The 21,751-nt window shown below is 52.4% G+C and overlaps 1 protein-coding gene across 21 annotated transcripts in view; it reads left to right on the forward strand.

Annotated features, from left to right (window-relative positions):
- Positions 1 to 21,751, forward strand: part of VPS13B (vacuolar protein sorting 13 homolog B) — a 917,098-nt gene that overhangs the window by 631,636 nt on the left and 263,711 nt on the right. The window lies entirely within an intron of this gene.

Genomic DNA, 21,751 nt, shown 5'->3' on the forward strand with positions numbered 1-21,751 from the left:
TAGACATTTCTAAGTTAGGGAAGGATAAAGTAGATTTTTTTCTATTGGCTCCTAAATGGTTTTTTTGCTTCTGTAAGGGAAAACAACTGCATTTGTAGAATAACACATTTCAGCTGATTTGCCCATAATGTGGACTGTAAGATATGCAAAAGAGACTTCCAGAGAAACAGGTTTAGCACAGTTACTCCTGGATTGCTCATTGGGAGACTTCCATTTGGCTCACCTGCTAAAATTGCTTCTAGTGGACTTTAAGGATCTTGTTCTGGATCATACTGAGTCCAGCATGAGATGAGAGACTTTGCTGTGGGTTAAATTCAGGATATAATGTAGCCACACATAGTAGATACAGCATAAATACATTTGCTTGGTATTTAAAATTTAAAAAGAGATACCTTAATTATTATGAATTAATTAGTTATCACAGTTTTGTTGCATTCCATGTATTTGCATTATAGTGGCTAATATACAGTGCTTTTGAAATTCATACCGAGATTAATTTATTTTCTCATGAATGAGCACGTTACAATGTGTACTTTCATTATTCTATGATTCATGCAGCATCTACCCTCATGTTTCGCTCTTGTAACTCTATTGACTTCCATTGTGTTGAGTACGTGTAACTGAGGGTAGAATGTGAATATGATATTTGAGAATCTAAAGTTTGAAAATACCTGAAAACATATTGAAAAGAGGTACAGCAGAGAAAATGAAGAGATGAAATGGTTGGTATTTATTGAGAAAAGGGTTTGTCTGTCTGTCTGTCTGTCTACTCGGACTTTTTATGCTTTTATTTCTAAACTGTAATTGAGATGAGGATTAAATCTTTTTGAAAACAACATGAAAATGATTAGAGAGACAAGAGGGTGAGGTAATATCTTTCGAAAACTTGTCTCTCTCTCCCCAAACGAAGTTGGTCCAATAAAAGATATTACCTCACCCACCTGTCTCTCTAATATCTTGGGACCAACACAGCTACAACATCACTGTAATAACTGTATACATGAAAATGATTAGATATACCAGAGATAGATTAATAAGCATTAGAATACTAGATAGGGAGAAGAGGAGAGACAAAGTGACAAAAGCACAGCATAATTCAAGCTCTACCTTCACTCCTACCAAGTTTTGCATGGATCTGAGAGTGCTGTGAGAGACTGGTGGGAAAAGCACCTTAGGATTTTACTCTGTCCCATAGGACCAATTACACTACAGCTGTATATAGCATTCTAGAATGCCTGTGGTTAATTTTGAAGTTTTAAAACATATGAAAACTTTGTTTTTCTTCTAAAATGCCTATTTAGTCATCTGAAAAACAGAATGATGATTTTAGAACAGCCAAAGGTTTATGCTTCAGAGTGAAGGAAGTTGGTATGGTAGCCAGGAGCAAGTGCTCACAGCTCATTTTGAAGTGTTTGTACTTAAAAAGGTCTGTTTGTCCAAGCTCAAAGACAATTTTTTCAAGCAAAACCACAACGTTTTTCAAATTTCTCTGGAACTTGTTCAATCCATATTCAGCGCATGCATGGCTTTGTGGGTCCCAGAATTGAGGTTCTTCCCCAGTGGAGAGGGTGGTTTCTCAAAGACACTGAAGAGGGATTGGAGAAAAGAGAGCAGTTCAGTTTTTCCCAAGAGGATGTCCAGAAAGATGATATACAAGCCATAGCAAATGGAGAGGGGTCAGGAATGGGCAGGCATATCTGAGTGTTATCAGCAGTGAAGTGATGAAAGACTACGGAAGTAGATGAGGCCACTCTGAGTGAATGTAAGGGATAATCATGGACAGATCCCTGGGGAACACCAAAAAGATAGAGGGAGGAGAAAGAAGAAGGTCCACTGAAAGTAATGATGAAGGGGCAGGAAAAGAATGGGGGAGGTGCAGTAATAATGTCTGCTGGTTATTCATTTATAAGGCATCATAGTTGGTTTCCTGTCTTTTGAAACATTAATTCTTCTTCGGGTGATTGTTCATGTCCATTCCAAGCAGGTGTGTGTGCACCACGTGCACGCCAGCCGGAAGATTTTCCCTTAGCAGCATCCGTAGGGTCAGCCTTGGCGCCCTATATAGGGGTCTGCTGACCCTCCACCCCTTCAGTTCCTTCTTACCGCCGGTGATGGCTAGCTGGAACTTTTGCTCGCTCTTACAGCAAGCATAGCAGTGTCCCGTTTAAGTGTATATAATTGTTCCCTCTCTCATAGTTTAGAGTTAGTGTTAGATAGTTAATAGTTTGGGAGGTTTTCCCCCAACGTACTCATCGCCCCGCTGGGGCATGCCCGGGTCCCCAGGGTTTAAACTCTGCAAGGACTGTGGGAAGTTTATGCCGAAGAGTGACCTGCACGCTTCCTGCTTAAGGTGCCTTGGAGAGAGCCACCAAAGAGACTGGTGCAGTATCTGCAGGGGATTCCATCCCAGAACTCTTAAGAACAGAGAGCAGAGACTCAAAGTGTTCCTGATGGAGGCGGCCTTACAGCCACACTTGGACCCCGAGCTGCCCGACCCCGGAACCGCTAGCAAGTCAGGAGGCCCAGTCTAAGATTTCTAAGTCCCGGCACCGGGGAGAAACGGGCCATAGAAAATCGGCCTCCGTGAGGCACTGATCACCATCTCCAGTGCCCGCAAAGAAAAAGAGGCCGTTGAGGGGCCGATCACCCCATCAGGACCTTAAAAGGCTGGTGGCGTCCATGAGTTCGGTGGGACAAGCCATGCCACAACCGCAACCTCCCATGGTTCCATCGACTTCCGCCCCGGTGGGGGTGCGGTCAAGTCCGGACCAGTCGAGATCCCTGGACCTCAATGAGGATGTGCGTTTTCCATCAATGCTGGAGGCGTTCGAGGCAGCCTCTGACTTAAGCCTCCTGGTGCTGGCCTCCCCGCACCGGTGGAAGGAGCCACAGAACATGGCCCGACCCCTGGTCCAATCAAGGGGCAAGCCAGCCATGATGTCGCCCCAGTTCCCACCCCACACCGCCCCTGTGGCGCCAGCACAGAGTGAGTTTTCGGCTATAGTGGAGGAGGGGAAGTTAATTTCCCTGGCATCCCTCCAAGCAACCCTGGATGCGGCGGACGCAGCCTCCCACACACTGGCAACCGGGCTGGTTATGCGACGGGGAGCCTGGCTTCAGGTCTCAGGCCTTCCACATGAGGTCCAGCAGACCATCCAGGACCTCCCTTTCGAGGGGCCCATGCTCTTCTCCGAAAAGATGGACAAGAAGCTCCATAGCCTAAAGGACTCAAGGGCTACCCTACGCTTGCAGGGCTTACACACCTCAGCCACCCAATGTAGGCATTTCAGGCCGCAGCCAGCCCCATGACCTTACCAGCCCCAAAACCGCACAAACGCCTCGTGTATGTGGAGCAGAAACGGCAGAAGGAGGCAACAACAGCCCTCCGGCCAGTCGTCTGGCCAGCCGCAGCCCCCATCAGGGCCTAGACCCCAAATTTGATGGTGCGGTTGGGAACAACCTACCGGTCAGGACTCTGGATCCTACCAACCCTACCTTTTCGTCACATCTGTCCCTCTTCTATTGTGCCTGGTCCCGAATCACATCGGACAGTTGGGTGCTCCGCATGGTAGAGAGGGGATATTCTATCCAGTTCTCCTCCCTCCCGCCCCACCAGCCCCGCTCCCCGTCCCTCTTCAGGGACCCTTCTCACGAGCAACTTCTAATTCAGGAAGTGCAGTCCCTCCTCGTAGTAGGGGCAGTGGAGGAAGTTCCTCAGGAACTCAGGGGCAGGGGTTTCTACTCCCGGTATTTCCTAATACCCAAGGTGAAAGCGGGCCTCAGACCTATTCTGGATTTGCGGCGTCTGAACAAGTTTGTAAAGAAGCTCAAGTTCTTCTTCGAGTGATTGCTCCTATGCATTCCAGTTAGGTGTGTGCACCGCGCGTGCACGGCTCTTCGGAAGATTTTTACCCTAGCAACTCCGGCGGGTCGGCTGGGCGCCCCCTGGAGTGGTGCCGCTATAGCGCTAGATATATACCCCAGCCGACCCATCCGCTCCTCAGTTCCTTCTTACCGCCCGTGATGGCTGTTGGAACAGTGGAGTGCTCCTTTGACCTCCACATCCCTAGCTTATCTCTGGTTCTTATTGTATTTAGTGTATATAGTTAGTTAAAATAGTTAGTTTAGTTAGTTTGTTAAGTAGATTAAGGGGAATTAGGGGGGCTGAACCCCTCTTTTCCCGAACCGGTGCGGGCTCATGCCCAAGGCACCGGGGTTTAAGCCCTGTTCGGCTTGCCAGCGGCCCATGCCGATTGGGGACCCTCACGACTCCTGCCTGCGCTGCTTAGGAGAGGCCCATCGCGCAGATAAGTGCCCTATTTGTAAATCATTCAAGCCGCGAACAAAGAAAGAGCGGGACCTTAGATTAAAGCAGCTCTTAATGGAGTCGGCACTTAGCCCTGCGGTGCCGACACCAACGGCTCCGCAGTCGTCTTCGGCACGGAGCGCCCCATCGGTTCCCGACCGGTCCGGTACCGAGACTCTCAAAAAGCAGCAGCCGGCACCGAAGCCTCGGCACCGTTCCCTCTCGCCATCGGGGAAACGCAAGCCACAGCAGAAGTCTGTCAAGGCACCTGCGTCGGGACCGCTCGTCCAGCCGCTAGTGCCAGCTCCATCGGCACCGGCTAAGACAGCGCATAGGCCATGCGCGGTACCGTCGACTCCGGCACCGACAGGGCCGTTGAGTCCGGTACCTCCATGCTCCCCGGTGCAAACGATGGTCGAGCTGCCTCTCCGGTCGACGCCCGAGAGTTTCTCGATGGCGAGAGAGCTCATAGAGCTTACAGAGGCACCGTGCCTCCGGCCCCCAGCACCGCCGGTGCGGGCTGTGCAGTCAGTGGGCAAACCGGCCATCATGAGGCCGCCTTCCCCTGACGGACAGGATAGAAGGCGTTCCAGGTCCTGATCCCTGAGATGGTCGCCTTCTCGACGATCCAGATCCCGGCACCGGTCACAATCCCGGTACCGTTCTCCTTCTCGGCGCCTGTCGCAGTCCCGGTACCGCTCCACATCGCGGTACCGGTCGCACTCCCGGAGACGATCCCGGTCCAGATCGCCCGACCATCAGTACCGTAGGAGGTCCGGGTCCCGGTACCGTTCGTGGTACCGGTCTTCACGCAGCCGCTCCCGACGACGCCACTCGAGATCGCGGTCGACCTCCCGGCACCGGCACGGTCGATGGTCCCGTTCTCGCTCCCGGCACCGCGACGACCAGCACCGTTCCCCGGCACCGTCCAGGGACAGACCAGCAGCATCCGAGGCGCAGTCTCTCAGTGCCTCTGCCCCCCCGTGGCCTTCCCGCCAACCTTCAGTCGCCTCCCAGGCGGGCAGCGGTGGTGATCTCCGCGCTGATCCCCAAGGCCAGGACCACGGACCTCAACAATGGGGCTTCTGGACACCCTGGGCCTATCACGAGGCTCAAGGGGTCCTCGTCACTCAGCAGCCCAGAGCTTCCGTCCACAGGGTGCCGGAAGCCACGGTCAGCAGACCTCCTCCATCACCTTTGGGAGAGGAACCACCGCCACCGGTAGCGGGAGATAATCCCACGCATGCGGAGGCTTCGCAATGTGTGGACGAACCGCCTCCGGAAGCCATGGTCCAGGGCCTATCCTCGTCTTCATCACCGGATGAGGCGGTGGCGGGGGCATCGACATCAGGTCCTCCACCAATTGACCTGCGGGCCCACCAGGACCTGCTTCGACGGGTGGCGCAGGCTATTAACCTCCCGGTCGAGGAGGTTGCGGAGGACGATGACCCGGTCACCAGCGTTATTGGAGCTGAGGCCCCGCTGCGGGTGGCCTTGCCCTTCATTAGGACCATACAGCGGAATGCCAATACGATCTGGCAGTCGCCGGCTTCCATCCCGCCCACCGCTCGAGGGGTGGAACGGAAATACTTGGTTCCCCCCAGCACGTACGAGTATCTGTACATGCACCCAGCTCCGGACTCCTTAGTTGTACAGTCCGTGAATGACAGGGAGCGCCATGGGCAACCTGCTCCAGCGCCAAAATCAAAGGAGGCCCGGAGGATGGATCTGTTGGGCCGGAAGGTCTATTCGGCCGGTGGCCTCCAGCTACGGATTGCCAATCAACTGGCTCTCCTCAGTCGTTATACTTACGACGCCTTGGTCTCACTCTCCAAGTTTACGGAGCTGCTACCAATGGCCTCCCGACCGGAATTCTCAGCCCTTATTGAGGAGGGCAAGAAAGCCTCCCGGTCCTCCATCCAGGCCTCTCTGGACTCAGCAGACTCAGGAGTCAGAACCTTGGCCTCGGGAGTGACCATGTGGAGAATTTCCTGGCTGCAGGCCTCCACCTTGCCGCCTGAGGTCCAGTATACTCTGCAAGACCTCCCTTTCGACACTAAGGGCCTCTTCTCCGAGAAAATGGACTCGAGGATTCAGACCCTCAAAGATGGTCGAATCGCCATCCGCACCCTGGGTATGCACACACCGGCTACCCAGCGGAGGTCCTTCCGGCAGCAACCGTACCGGCAATTTAATCAGGCCAGGTCACGGCCTGATAGTGGGTGCAGAGGCAGGATGAACTGTCGTAGACCATCGGGCAGCCAGCGTAACCAGTCCCAGGCGCCCTCCAAAGCCCCTCAAGGGCCTAAGCAAGGATTTTGATGGGACGCCTGAGGACGGCCCATCAGGCTATGCACCGGATCCTTCCCCGTTATTTTGCAACCATCTTTCCCACTTCCTCCCGGCGTGGTCCCAGCTGACATCGGACAACTGGGTGCTTCGTACGGTGGAGTTTGGTTACCGCCTTCAGTTTGTTTCGCCCCCTCCCTCCCACCCGCCCTCCCCGTCCCTCTTCAGGGACCCCTCTCACGAGCAATTCCTCTTACAAGAGGTCGAGACTCTGTTGAGTTTGGGTGCCATAGAGGAGGTGCCGACCGACATGCGAGGCCGGGGATTTTATTCCCGATATTTCCTAATCCCCAAGGCGAAGGGAGGTCTACGACCTATACTAGACCTCCGAGAGCTCAACAGATACCTACTCAAGCTCAAGTTTCGCATGGTAACCCTGGGGGCCATTATTCCTTCCTTGGATCCGGGAGACTGGTTTGCCGCCCTCGATATGAAGGACGCATATTTCCATATCGCGATTTACCCTCCTCATCGACGATACCTGCGTTTCATCGTCAACAACCTGCACTACCAGTTTACGGTGCTACCCTTTGGCCTCTCCACCGCGCCGAGGGTCTTCACCAAGTGCATGGCAGTGGTTGCCACAGCCCTCCGCCGTCGTCGCATACATGTGTACCCGTATCTCGACGACTGGCTGGTCCGCGGTCCATCCCGCCATCTGGTAGAATGTCAACTGGCCGAGATCCTAGCCCTGTTTCAACGCCTCGGTCTCATGATAAACGCCGAGAAGTCCACTTTAGCTCCATCACAGAGGGTGGAGTTCATCGGAGCGGTCCTGGACTCCAATTTAGCCAGGGCCTGCCTCCCTCGACCTCGGCACCAGACTATGGTTTCCCTCGTCCAGGATCTACAATCCTTTCCCACAACAATGGTACGGTCCTGCCTCCGACTCCTGGGCCACATGGCGTCATGCACGTTCGTGACAATGTACGCGAGGCTGCGTCTTCGCACATTTCAAACTTGGCACCGCGACCCCATAGACATGGTAGTCACAGTCACGAAACCGACCCTCGATTCACTCAACTGGTGGCTGGACCCGGAGATCGTCTGTGCCGGAGTCCCGTTCCACCCTCCTCCCCCGTCGATCACCCTGACCACGGATGCCTCGGCATTGGGGTGGGGGGCACACCTCGGCGACCTTCACACCCAAGGTCTCTGGTCGCCCCAAGAGCTTTCCCTCCACATCAATGTCAGGGAACTGCGGGCGATCCGCTTGGCATATCAGACCTTCCACGCCCATCTCCAAGGGCGCTGTGTAGCTGTTTTCACGGACAACACGACGGCGATGTTTTATGTCAACAGACAGGGCGGGGCTTGCTCCTCTCTGCTTTGCACAGAAGCGATGCTCCTGTGGGACTTCTGCATAACCCACTCGATTCACCTGGTAGCGTCCTTTCTTCCAGGAGTGCAGAACACGCTGGCCGACCATCTCAGCAGGTCGTTCCTCTCCCACGAATGGTCCCTTTGTCCAGATGTGGTGCACACAATTTTCCGAAGGTGGGGGTTTCCCCAGATAGACCTGTTTGCCTCCAAAGAGAACAGGAAGTACCACCAGTTCTGTTCTTACCAGGGTCGCTCCCGAGGCTCCCTGTCGGACGCATTCCTCTGCTCCTGGACGGATCACCTACTATATGCCTTCCCTCCATTCCCACTCGTACATCGGGTGCTACTCAATTTTTGGAGGGACAGGGCCCGACTCATACTCGTCGCTCCGGCCTGGCCGAGACAGCACTGGTACTCCCTGCTGCTCGAGCTCTCCGTACGGGATCCCATTCCCCTCCCATTATGGCTGGACCTGATCACGCAGGACTTCGGCAGGCTCCGCCACCCGGACCTACAGTCCCTCCATCTTACAGCTTGGTACCTGCGTGGTTGACCCACGCGGAGCGTGACTGTTCGGCGGCGGTGCAGCAAGTCCTGATGGAAAGCAGGAAGCCCTCCACTCGCTCAACCTACCTCACGAAATGGAAGCGTTTCGCACTCTGGTGCGATCAGCGAGGCCTTAATCTTTTCGTGGTCCCTATTCCTACGATCCTGGACTAACTCTGGTCCCTTAAGGAACAAGGACTCGCGGTCTCCTCCTTGAAGGTACACCTGGCCGCCGTGTCCGCCTTTCGACCGGCCGTAGGAGAACGGTCCATCTTTTCCAACCAGATGGTTTCCCGCTTCCTTAAGGGTCTAGACCGCTTGTACCCGCTGATACGGCGTCCTACCTCGTCCTGGGATTTGAACCTAGTTTTAGGCAAGCTTATGGGAGCCCCCTTCGAGCCCTTGGCCACGTGCTCCCTGCTCTACCTGTCATGGAAGACGGCTTTCCTCATCGCTATAACTTCAGTGAGACAAGTTTCCGAGCTTCGTGCCCTAACGGTTGATCCGCCGTATACCATCTTCCACGGAGACAAGGTGCAGCTTCGACCACACCCGGCCTTCCTCCCTAAGGTGGTGTCGGCCTTCCACTTAAACCAGGACATTTTCCTCCCGGTCTTTTTCCCGAAGCCGCACTCCTCAAGTCGTGAACAACAGCTTCACACCCTGGACGTCCGCAGGGCCCTCACATTTTACATTGAGCGAACAAAACCCTTCCGGTGTTCGCCCCAGCTATTCGTAGCAGTTGCTGATCGCATGAAAGGCAAGCCGGTCTCCTCTCAGAGGATTTCCTCCTGGGTAACATCTTGTATTCGGACATGTTACGAGCTTGCTCATGTGCCAGCTTGCCGCCTCAGCGCTCACTCTACAAGAGCGCAAGCCTCGTCTGCTGCCTTCCTGGCCCATGTCCCCATCCAGGACATATGTAGAGCGGCCACTTGGTCTTCTGTCCACACCTTCGCTTCCCACTATGCGTTGGTGCAACAATCCAGAGACGATGCAGCCTTCGGCTCAGCAGTTTTACACTCTGCCACGTCTCACTCCGACCCCACCACCTAGGTAAGGCTTGGGAATCACCTAACTGGAATGCATAGGAGCAATCACTCGAAGAAGAAAAGATGGTTACTCACCGTTGTAACTGTTGTTCTTCGAGATGTGTTGCTCCTATCCATTCCAGACCCGCCCTCCTTCCCCACTGTCGGAGTAGCCAGCAAGAAGGAACTGAGGAGCGGACGGGTCGGCTGGGGTATATATCTAGCGCTATAGCAGCGCCACTCCAGGGGGCGCCCAGCCGACCCGCCGGAGTTGCTAGGGTAAAAATCTTCCGAAGAGCCGTGCACGCGTGGCGCGCACACCTAACTGGAATGGATAGGAGCAACACATCTCGAAGAACAACAGTTACAACGGTGAGTAACCATCTTTTCCATATGGTCTCCCTGTCCTCCATCATTCCCTCCATGGATCCAGGGGACTGGTACGCCATCCTTGACTTAAAGGACTCATATTTTCATATCGCAATAGTTTCCCAGCACCAGCATTACCTCAGATTCATCATGGGCAATGCCCATCTCCAGTTCATGGTCCTGCCTTTTGGCTTGTCAGCAGCCCCGAGGGTCTTCACAAAATGCATGGCAGTCGTGGCAGCCTATCTGCACAAGTATAGGATTCAGGTGTTCCCCTATCTGGACGATTGGCTCATCAAGGCCCGCACCAAGGCACAGGTGGAGGCTCAGGTGGTCTTCATCAGATGGACCTTCCTCGAGCTCAGCCTCCTGCTGAACGAGGCCAAGTCCACCCTCTCTCCCATCCAGAGGATAGAATTTATAGGGGCAGTTCTGGACTCGACGCAAGTGAGAGCGTACCTACTGGAGGCCAGGTTCCGGGCCATGTCCGATGACATTCTCAGTCTCCAGTGTTGTCTGGCCACCACAGCAAGAAACTGCCTCAAGTGGATGGGTCATATGGCTGCGTGCACCTATGTGGTGAACCATGCCAGGCTCAGGCTGCGCCCTCTCCAATCCTGGTTAGGGACTGTGTACAGACCAGCCAGGGACGCGCTGGACTCGGTGGTAACGCTTCCCAGAACGGTGCTAGATTCCCTCCAGTGGTGGCTCCACCCACGGGAGGTCTGCGCGGGAGTACCCTTTATCAGCCCTCAGCCATCCCTGTCCTTGGTAACAGACGCGTTGGATTCGGGGTGGGGAGCGCATCTGGGGATCCTCAGGACTCAAGGCCTTTGGTCCCCAGCAGACCTCTCCCTGCACATCAACGTCGGGGAGCTACGGGCGGTGCATCTAGCCTGCCTGACTTTCAAATCTTGCCTGGCGAGCAGGTGTGTTGCAGTCCTCATGGATGATACCTTGGCGATGTTCTATATCAACAGACGGGGGGTGCACGCTCCTCTCCCCTGTGCCAGGAAGCCCTCGCGTTATGGGATTTCCGCGTACAGAACGCAATTCACCTGACGGTATCCTACCTCCCAGGGGTGCAGAACGGACTGGCGGACGCCCTCAGCTGCTCATTACACGGTCATGAGTGGTCCCTTCGCTGAGATGTAGCACGCTCACTCTTCTGTCTCTGAGGCTATCCCCAGATAGACCTGTTTGCCTTGAGGGACAACAGAAAGTGTCGATGTTTCTGTTCCCTCATGGGGCACAGTCCAGGGTCTCTGACGGACGCCTTCCTCATCCCATGGGAAAAGCAGCCTGCTCTATGCCTTCCCCCCGATTCCCATGGTTCACAGGGTACTCCTCAAGATCTGCAGGGATCACACTCGTGTCATCCTGATAGCGCCGGCGTGGCCGCGCCAACAATGGTAAACGTCGCTGTTGCACATGTCCACACGGGCGCCCCTCTCATTGCCCCTGCTCCTAGACTTGCTCACACAGGATTGGGGCCATCTCCACCACCCGAACCTGGAATCGCTCCACCTCATAGACTGGATGCTCCATGGCTAAACCCTGTGGAGATGCAATGCTTTCAGCAGGTCAGGCAAGTCCTCCTCGGTAGTAGAAAACCCTCCACCAGAGCCACACACATGGCCAAGTGGAAACGCTTCTCCATCTGGGCCGAGCAGCAGGGTCAGGCTCCATTGCTCACCCCGATCCCTCTCATACTGGATTATCTGCAGCATTTGAGACAGCTAGGACTTTCCCTCTCTTTGGTTTGGGTCCACTTGGCAGCCATCTCAGCATTCCACCCAGGAGCGGAAGGTGGTTCAGTTTTTGCAAACCCATTGGTTTGTCGCTTCCTCAAGGGCCTGGACAGACTGTTCCCACATACTCGACAACCAGCCCCGGCTTGGGACCTCAATTTGGTCCTTTCCACCCTCACAGGGCCCCCCTTTTAGCCCCTGGCTATGTGCTCTCTGTTATTCCTCTCATATAAGGTTGCATTCCTAGTGGCTATCACCTCAGCCAGGAGAGTGTCAGAACTCAGAGCACTGATGTCCGAGCCTCCATACACTGTCTTCCACAAGGACAAAGTCCAACTTAGGCCATACCCAGCGTACCTTCCGACGGTGGTCTCCCAATTCCACATGGGTCAAGACATTTTTCTCCCTGTGTTCTATCCTAAGCCACACTCCTCCGGCACGGAGCGTAGGCTGCATTCCCTGGACATTCACGTGCCCTGACATTCTATATTGAAAGAACCGTTCAGGAAATCAACCCAACTCTTTGTTGCTGTGGCCAACAGGATGAAGGGACTCCCCATCTCATCACAGCCTATCTCCTCATGGATCATGGCCTGCATCTGTGAATGCTACAGTCGGGCTAAGGTGCCTGCCCCACCAATCACGGCCCACTCCACAAGGGCACAGGCCTCCTCCGCAGCGTTCCTGGCTCAGGTCCCAACACAGGAAATATGCAGAGCGGCCACGTGGTCCTCAATCCACACATTTATTGTCTCACTATGCCATCATGCACCAGGCCAGAGACAATGCAGCCTTCGGCCGCGCAGTGCTCCAATCCACGGTGAACTCCAACTCCCCCCCACCCCCCCTGCCTAAACTCAGGCTTGTGAGTCGCCTGCTTGGAATGGACATGAACAATCATTCGAAGAAATAAAAACAGTTACTTACCTTTTTGTAACTTGTTCTTCGAGATGTGTTGTTCATGTCCATTCCAATACCCAACCACCTACCCCTCTGTCGGAGTGCCAGCAAGAAGGAACTGAGGGGGTGGAGGGTCGGCAGGCCCCTATATAGGGCGCCATGGAGACGCCACTCCAGGGGGCACCAAGACCAACCCTACGGATGCTGCTAAGGGAAAATCTTCTGGTTGGCATGCACACGGTGCGCACACACCTGCTTGGAATGGACATGAACAACACATCTCAAAGAACAGTTACAAAAAGGTAAGTAACCGGGTTTTTTTTACTAGTAAAATACCACATTGGTTTCTTATTTTAGATCCTTAGCTTGAAATAATTTGCCGGGACCTGGTTGGGGCTGTGATGTTAGAGCTGCAGATAACTTTACCTTCTCACAAAATTGTGCTGTCCAGTGGCACTTCTTGAAGGGCAAGATGGTATTGACCCCAACAGATCTTCTAGTTGGTCAGCCCAATGGCCAGACTGGCTTTTTCAAAGTGAGCCACATGAGGAAATGCCTTAATTCTTCCCACAACTGACTGGCATCAATATAATCAGCAGGGTTTGGTGTGTGCCTTATGGGTACATTTTTTGCCCATGATAGGAATTCCTAAAACAGTATTAAGATTACAGGATAAGGGAAGCAGCTGTTACAGCCAAGCTGCACATTCTCCTTTCATAACTGCTAGAACTTTCTTCCATCTTGAACAAAACTCTGAATATTTTTGTGTTCAATAACTGTGTTTTTTTGCTTTGAAAGCATTTTAAACAAATATTTAATGCGACATTTTAATTAGCTGGATTGACTTGATCTTTGTGATATGCAGTACTACTATTTTAATTTTATTCTACATTTGTTTAATGCAGAGAGTAGCTGGTATGTGTGTTTGCTTGTCAGTTTGGTTTAATCTTATATACATGTACCACAGTTCATTTTCAGGATGTTCACTTTTTTGCTGTTTACTTGGCGATCAGTTATGCTGCATCTGCGTTTATTTTATGATCTGTGGAAGTGATGTGCTGAGAACTGGAAGAACCTGTACTGATGTCTGCCATGTGCTAGGATATTTCCAGCATGCACCAAGAGAATGACTGCATGGTGTTTTACATGGTGCTTAGTGTTTCCAGGGTGAAGTTTATCTTGAGATTTCCTGAGAATGTTAAAGAGACTTTCTTTATTCTTTGTGTTAGTAGTGATACTATTTTCTTTCTTAATTCTTTGTAAGTTACATAGATATGGTTAGCATAGAACATAGGGAATGGCTCTTTCTGAGGAACCCTTGGGTTAGTTTTATTGTTTTGGTTTTAATACATTTGTTTGATTTCACTTAGCTAGTCCCATACTCTGGTTTAGTAGGTCAATTATTTTTTTTAAGGTTCCTCTTGTCAGATGTGTGTCTGTAGCAGTGTATCTTACTCGTTTCATTATTTTTGATGTTTAGCTGACACGTGTGTTGAAGTATAGAATCATATCTACGTCTTTTCCTCTGTGTAGCATTGCTTGATTACTAGGTTAACTTGTAGAAAAGAATTCCAGAAAAGCTACTGTTCTTTCATTTTCCAAGTGTATGTTACAGTTTCCAACACTGCAAGTATATTATTATAAATATACTGACCTTGGTAATTTTTAACAAAATCCTAAAACAGATGCTGCGAACACTGTCCATCCACACTGCATGAACGATAGGCGGCCATGGATGTGGTTTAATTGGGCTGCAGCTTTATACACTTATAATATCTGGCAGTACCTGGCAACAAAGTTTACAGTATAGAGAGGAAGATGTCAGCTCCCTGCTGATCCAGACATAGGACCCCCCCAATGCATTTCTTCAGGTCTCTTAATGGGGGCCAAGAAAAGGAGGGGGGTCTGCTCCACACTGATGAGACATAGGAGACCCAAACCCACCTTACTCAGTTCCCATAAGGGATGCTTTCCTTCAAATCCTTTTCCAAACCATTTTATCCAATAACCCACATCCCTTCCACACCGAATACCTGCACTAGACATCTGCCACAAGTTTTATGTATAAAGTCGCAACACTGTAATTTAACCCCTCAACTCCACCCCACCAGATCCCAGACCAGCTGTGGGGATGGCGAAAAAAACTCACCTTGCCCCTGCCAGTGACTGTGCGGGAAAAATTTCTTTCCAGCCAACCAAGGAAAAGGAGCAACTAGTATAATGCCCTCAGCATGTCAAAAGGGAACTGATACTTTTCCCACTTTCAAGGGAGTTGTGTGGATGAGTGTTGCCAGCCTGATCCTGGTAAAGAGCGTGTCTCCGTGGCTGCATGGAGTTTAATTTTTGTTATAGTCCTAAGTGGTGCACAGGATCTGGTCCAAAAAGTGAATGTAGCTGAACCACTCAGTAATAGCAATCATAATGAAATGAAATTTAGCATCCTTGTAGGAGGGGGAAATATCAAAGAAACCCACCATGATAGCATGTAACTTCAAAAAGGGGAACTATACAAAAAATGAGAAGGGTAGTTAAATGGAAATTAAAAGGAACAGTCACAAGAGTGAAGTGCCTGCAAGCTGCATGGAAACTTTTTTAAAACAAGGCTCAACCTATATGTATACCCCAAATAAAGAAAAACAGTCAGCAGACCAAAATCAAATGCCACCAGGGCTAACCAGAGTAAAAGAGGAAGTTAGAAATAAAAAATATATCTTTAAAAAATTGTAAGTCAAACCCTACTGAGGAAAATAGAAAGGAACCTAAACTCCAGCAAGTCTACTGGAAAAGTATAATTAGGCAGTCCAAAAAGAATTTGAAGAGGAACTAGCAAAAAACACAAAAACTAACAGCAAATTTTTAAAAGTATATCAGGAGCAGGAAACCTATCAAACAATTAGTGGGGCCACTGGATGATCAAGGTGCTAAAGGAGCACTCAAGAATGACAAGGCCGTTGCAGAGAAGCTACATGATTATTTTTTTTGCATTGATCTACAACTGCAGAGGATGTGAGGGATATTCCCACACATGAGTCATTCTTTTCAGGTAACAAATCAGAGGAACTACCCCCAATTGAGGTAGCCTCACTCAGAAATAGCTATCTGTGGTGTACTACTGTGGTGTACTGGGGATCAGGAATCATAACACTTCCAAATGTGAAATGTTTATACTTCATTATAGATGTTATAAAAAGTTCCCTAATGGGGCAATATATAAAAAGAATCCTGGAAACAGTCAGACAGTTCTAATAAGTTTATGTACAAATGAAACCTGTTCACATTTATGCCCTTTGCCTAATAGCATGTAGGGAACTGGGAATACTTAACCAAAAAGAAGTTTTCTTGATTGAAAACTGCTTTTTCAGCTTGTAGCCCTTCTCTCTCTGCCTCCTCTCAGTGGAAAAAATAACAGCCCTGAAGGAAATAAAGAAATATATCCTCTCTTGAGACCTCACCCCCATCCTCATGCAGTCCTTCTACAACACCCAGCAGCAACTTGTGCTTCCTGCAGCCTGAATAAACTCTGTTTGAAAAACAATTGAGGTTAAAGGCATTACTGCTGTGTGTGGTAATGAACTGAGTGTGGCAATGTACTGCATTTCAGTTTTGTCCTTGGCAGACCACCATCTGGAATGACTTCCTGGGACTCTCCACTAGTATGTCAGGGAGCCAAGGATCTATGGTACCAAATAGAACAAAATGTCACTCACAGTTTGTGAGATCCCTCTGAGAAGGTTTTTGCATTATTTCTTTAGGCTTTACTCTTACGTAGTTTTGAAAAGCAAATATATAAAGTTTTACCCTCATAATGGATGATGCTTCAATAATAAATAAAAGGAAAAAAAACATGGTCAGTAGGCGTATGGTATGTGTATTAGAGATTACTTGTGTAAGTCTTCGGCCAGGTGGAGCCGGCAGCAACCAGAGCCAGGTTTAATATCTAGGCGTTCCTTTTCAACAATACAACACAAAACCGCCAAGAGCCCCCATCCAGTAACCTGGGGAAATTACACACCACCCCTGGGCACCTCTGAGAGGCAATACTTCCCCACTCACAAGCACAAGGTCCGAGTGTAGAAAAGAAACTTTTAATGAAAGGAGGGAAGTCACCTGACATTAATTGGGGAAAATGCCGCAAGCAGGATTGATAATCATAAAACTGTGAGCAGGATGCCCACCCCAGAGTGTGTAGGGTAGTGTCTGCTGCCTCATGTTCTTCAGTTCTACAACCAAAAGTTCCATAACTGTGCCCCTCTCTGTTCCCTCACCATACCCCACTCACAGTGGTTGTCCTTGGTCAGTGAGGACCTAGGGTTCAGAGGTGCATCCATGTGTGTTCACCTCCTGCAGGGGTAGGGGGGGAGAAGGCATTTTGCTTGCCCCACTATCTGAGTACTTGCTCTGGCAGGCAGCCCCACCAGCTGTCGTTCTGCTCACCATCCCGCTCATTCCTCTCCGCTCCCGCTGGCCACCTGCTCACCACTTCCACCTGCTGCCTCTCTGCTGTGACCTCTGCAGGTCAGTCTCTTGCAATTCCACCCAACTCTTAGTGATTGTCAGCTCTCAGTGATTTGCAGCACTTACTGATTGTCAGCTCTTAGTGGGGGAACCTGAAGCGGACTGGAAGGAAACACTGTCCCTCCACAAGTGATTTCAGCTCTATTGAGCAGTTAAAATAACAAAAGACTCCTAATGTAGCCTATTTAGCTCTATCTTTGAACAGTGAGGAGGAACAGGTTAAACCAGACCAGGGACCATTAAGGAGAGTCCACACCGGGGTCTGGCATTCGAGCCCCTGGCTTAGTGAGATCCTTTCAGCTGAGGGTGACCCCCTCATTTGGGACAAGTTAAGCACAGTTCTGCTCCCCTTTACTCAGACAATAAAGACAGCAACATTGATGACATTTCACTACCTCTGCATTCCGTACTAAAGTGATTTGTAACCCAACAGTAGCCAAAGTTCGACACTTTGAGCAACACAGTTCTATCTGTTGGATATGTAGGCAGAGTAAGTGTGTTCATGTAAATACAGTTTTCTCCTAAAGTCTCACCCCCTCCCAGCTAGCACTCAGTGGAGAGCTCATTCAGACCCTGCTTACACTTGTGAAAATTTTAGGGACATAATGCAAGACTTTATTCAACTAACTCCTTTATTTCATTTATAATATTTACATTAGCTTAAATGTCATGTGCACATCATCATACAGTACGAAGCCTTATACCAATTACATGCAAGTGCATTATTTTATTCAGTACCCCACTACAAAAAATGCTGTTGGCTGCTGTCACGAAGATGGATGAAATGTTCTTTTTGCCCAGTCATTGCTATTTAACAGGAATACCTTTATACAGCCAGGTGGCTGGTACTTGGTCATCTATATTGGGCATTTATATAGTCCTCATGTCTGTAGTATCCGAGCACTTAGTAATCTTTTAATTTGTTTATCCTCACAATACCCCTGGGAGGTAGGGAAGTGCTGTTGTTTTTCGAAGAGTGTCCCTATGGGTGCGCCACTTTAGGGGTCTTGATGCCCTGCGCTTGTAATTGGAGATTTGTGGTAGCAGAGCCAGGTTGGGCAGCGCATGGGCCGTAGCCATCTTGCGCCTCTCCGAGCGGTTACATAGTGGTGTGCGGCCAACTGTCCCCCAGTTCCTTCTCTACAGCCTTTGGCTTGGGTCTGAGCGATCATCAGTGCCCTCTCTTACCTCAGATCAGATTAATAGTAGATAGTTCATAGTGATAGTTTTAGATTAGTTGTAGTTAGCTTCCCTATCCACTTGCCCTAATCTAATTTCTTCAATTTTCATTTTAAAAAAAATTCCTTTCACCTTCCCTGTCTACCCCTGTCACTCCAGCAGGCATTCAGCTTTAGCCTCAAACAAGAGACCGACTGCATCAGGCATGCCCGGCTCACCTAGCTTTAAATGCTGCCTGACATGCAGACTTTCCATACCGGTCTCGGACAGCCACGCTTGGTGAGGCACACGTTATTCAAAGGTGCCCACACTGCAGAAAACTGACAGCCAGGACAAAAAAAAGGCAAGGATCTCCAACTGAAGCTTCTTCTTCGAGTGATTGCTCCAATGCATTCCAGTTAGGTGTGCGCGCCGCGCGTGCACGGCTTCTCCGGAACTTTTTTCCCCTAGCAACCTCGGCGGGCCGGCTGGGCGCCCCCTGGAGTGGCGCCGCTATGGCGCTAAATATATACCCCAGCCGGCCCGTCCGCTCCTCAGTTCCTTCTTACCGCCCGTGACGGCCGGTCGGAACTGTGGAGTGCTCTCTGCCCTCCACCACCCTAGCCTTCACTCTTCGTTTTTTTATATATATATAGTTAGTTGTATAGTTAGTGTTTCAGTTGTTATAGTTATCTTAGTGTAGTTGTTCTAGGTAGTAGTTGGTTAAGGGGGGTTTCCCCCCCCTTTTCCCTCCCCGGTGCGGGCTCATGCCCAGGGCACCGGGCTTCAAGCCCTGCGCTGTGTGCCAAAAGCCTATGCCCGTTGGCGATCCACACGACGCTTGCCTCCGTTGCCTCGGAGAAGGACATCGCACCGACAAGTGCGTTATCTGTTCTGCTTTTAAGCCACGGACACGCAAAGAACGGGACCACAGGCTTAAGCAGATACTTATGGAAGCGTCGCTCCAACCGGCGGCACCAGCGACGCCGGCACCGAGAACCTCCTCGGTTCAGAGCGCACCAGCGGCACCGGGCCGCCCCGGTACCGAGGTCCCGCAGGCCCCACCCCCGGCGCCGAAGACCCGGCACCGCCGCTCGCCGGCGAGAAGCGACTCGCCAAAGCCGTAGCTAAGTCCCGTGCTGAGGACTCAGCTAAAGTGCTTGTGCCGCCTGCGCCCCCAGTGGTGACCGCGCGCAAGGCAGACACTGTGCCGTTGACTCCGCCAGGTCCGTCGAGTCCGGCACCGCCGCGCGCTCCCGGTGCCGTCGGAGTTGAGCCAAGGCTGCCGGCGGCGCGGAGGCGTACTCCGCGCGCGAGCTAATTCAGCTCGTAGAGGCACCGAGCCTCCGGCCCCGGCACCGCCCGGTGCGGGCTGTTCCGTCGACTGGAAAACCGGCGAGGATGGTCCGACCACCATCTGTGGACCACCGCACGGTCGGCACTCGGTCCCTTTCGCTCCAGGACCGTCGCGCTCACCGTCCAGCCGATCGAGATCTCGGCACCGCTCCACATCGCGGTACCGCTCGCCATCTCGCCGCGTCGCAGTCCCGGTACGATCGTCATCCGGTACGGTCGCACTCCGGCACGGTCAAGGTCCCGATCACCGTCGCGTCGGCGCAGCCGAGGTCCCGTCCGGCACCGTTCCCGACACGGAACTCCGCAGTCGCTCCGGCACCGCAGGTCCGGCTCCCGGTCGAGCTCCCGGAACCGGTCGAGCTCCGGCACCGCGGTGGCCGTTGGTCGAGTCTCCTCCCGGTACCGGACGGACGGACACCGGGCCTCCAGACCATCCGGCAGTATCCCGCAAGCCTCGGTTTGGGCTCCGCCCCACCCTGGCCGTCGTCCGGCATCGGTCGCCTCTGGACGGACGGCACCGGCTCATTGCCGCCAACCCCACGACCACCCTCAAGGGGCTCAGCAGTGGGGATTCTGGGTGCCCTGGGGTCATCACGGCGCAAGGCATTCCGCTTCCCCCACGAGACATCGCCGCGGAGCGCAGGGTGCCCGAAGCGTCGATCAGTCGCCCTCCGGGGTCACCTCCCCGCGAGCCCTCGATGCCGCGGGACCACCAGGCCCCCGTCCAGCCTGACCTGGCTGAGGCGCCTAACGCCCTCCGTGGAGGCCATCGGACAAGCAATGTCCTCGTCATCGTCCCCGGACGAAGCGGTGGCTGGGACTTCTGCTAAAGACCCGCCCCCCATTGACCTTAAAGCCCACCAGGAACTACTCCGTCGGGTGGCGACGGCCATGGGCCTTCCGGTGGCAGAGGTCCAGGAGGATGAGGACCCCATAACTAATGTGGTCGGTTCGGACACTCCAGTGCGCGTGGCACTGCCTTTTGTGAAGACCATACAAAAGAACGCGGCCACACTCTGGCAAACACCGCGTCCATCCCCACTGCGCGGGGTAGAGCGAAGTACTCAGCCCCCCCCACGGGCTATGAGTACTTATACTCGCACCCAACCCCGGACTCGCTTGTCGTGCAGTCTGTGAATGGCCGTGAACGGAACGGTCAACCGGCCCCGGAGCCCAAATCCAAGGACGCTCGGAGGATAGACCTGCTAGGCCGTAAAGTCTACGCCGCGGGCGGCCTGCAGATGCGCATAGCCAACCAAATGGTCCTCCTGGCCAGGTATGTGTTTGACATCATGACATCCCTGGCAAAATACACCGAACTTCTGCCGACAACTTCCCGCCAGGAGTTCTCGGCGATGCTCGAGGAAGGAAAGACGTCCTCACGTTCGTCCATTACGGCGGCCCTCGACGCGGCGGACTCGGGGGCGCGGACAATAGCGACAGGGGTGACGATGCGTCGCATCTCATGGCTGCAATCCTCTACGCTCCCACAAGAGGTGCAGTACACGCTGCAGGACCTGCCGTTTGACACGAAAGGCCTATTCTCCGAAAAGACCGATTCGCGGATACAGACCTTGAAAGATGGGCGTATTGCCATACGAACTCTTGGCATGCACCGCGCCCGGCTCCGCAACGCAGGTCTTTCCGGCAGCAGGCCCCTCGGTCCTTCCCGCAGCAGCGTTACCGTCCGTACACGTCTAGACGTCAGGGACAAAATCACCGGCGGCCTTCGGGTAACCGTCGCAACCAGTCCCAGGCCTCTTCCAAGGGCCCGCAAGGGTCCAAGCAGGCCTTTTGATGGGACGCCCGAGGGCGGCCCATCATTCTCCACCTCGGATCCTCCCCGTTTGTTTTCCAACCGCCTCTCCTATTTTCGTCCTGCGTGGTCCCGAATAACATCGGACAGCTGGGTTCTTCAGACTGTCCAGTCGGGATACCGTCTACAGTTTGTTTCGCCCCCTCCTTCCCACCCACCCTCCCTGTGCCTCTTCAGGGACCCATCTCACGAGCAAGTCCTCCTGCAAGAGGTCCAGACTCTGAGCGTGGGTGCCATAGAGGTAGTGCCTCCAGACAGAAGGGGCAGGGGATTCTATTCCCGTTATTTCCTCATCCCCAAGGCGAAAGGAGGGTTACGTCCTATTCTGGAC

Source organism: Mauremys reevesii, linkage group 2 (genome assembly GCF_016161935.1).
Source record: "Mauremys reevesii isolate NIE-2019 linkage group 2, ASM1616193v1, whole genome shotgun sequence".
Lineage (NCBI taxonomy): Eukaryota > Metazoa > Chordata > Testudines > Geoemydidae > Mauremys > Mauremys reevesii.